This window comes from Macaca thibetana, chromosome 9 (genome assembly GCF_024542745.1).
Source record: "Macaca thibetana thibetana isolate TM-01 chromosome 9, ASM2454274v1, whole genome shotgun sequence".
NCBI lineage: Eukaryota > Metazoa > Chordata > Mammalia > Primates > Cercopithecidae > Macaca > Macaca thibetana.
In genome coordinates this window covers 68,829,196-68,829,849 of record NC_065586.1, presented here as the reverse complement: position 1 = coordinate 68,829,849, position 654 = coordinate 68,829,196, and positions in this window count along the sequence as shown.

Here is a 654-nt window from a genome sequence, read left to right as displayed (position 1 = left end):
CAACGTGCAGGTTTGTTACACATGTATACAGGTGCCATGTTGGTGTGCTGCACCCGTTAACTCATCATTTACATTAGGTATATCTCCTAGTGCTATGCCTACCCCCTCCCCCAACCCCAAAACAGACCCCAGTGTGTGATGTTCCCCATCCTTTGTCCGAGTGTTTTCATTGTTCAGTTCCCACCTATGAGTGAGAACATGTGGTGTTTGGTTTTCTGTCCTTGTTATAGTTTGCTGAGAATGATGGTTTCCAGCTGCATCCATGTCCCTACAAAGGACACGAACTCATCCTTTTTTATGGCTGCATAGTATTCCATAGTGTATGTATGCCACATTTTCTTAATCCAGTCTATAATTGATGGACATTTGGGTTGGTTCCAAGTCTTTGATATTGTGAGTAGTGCCTCAATAAATGTACATGTGCATGTGTCTTTATAGCAGCATGATTTATAATCCTTTGGGTACATACCCAGTAATGGGATGGCTGGGTCAAATGGTATTTCTAGTTCTAGATCCTTGAGGAATTGCCACACTGTCTTCCACAATGGCTGAACTAGTTTACAGTCCCACCAACAGTGTAAAAGTGTTCCTAGTTCTCCACATCCTCTCCAGCACCTGTTGTTTCCTGACTTTTTAATGATCACCATTCTACGT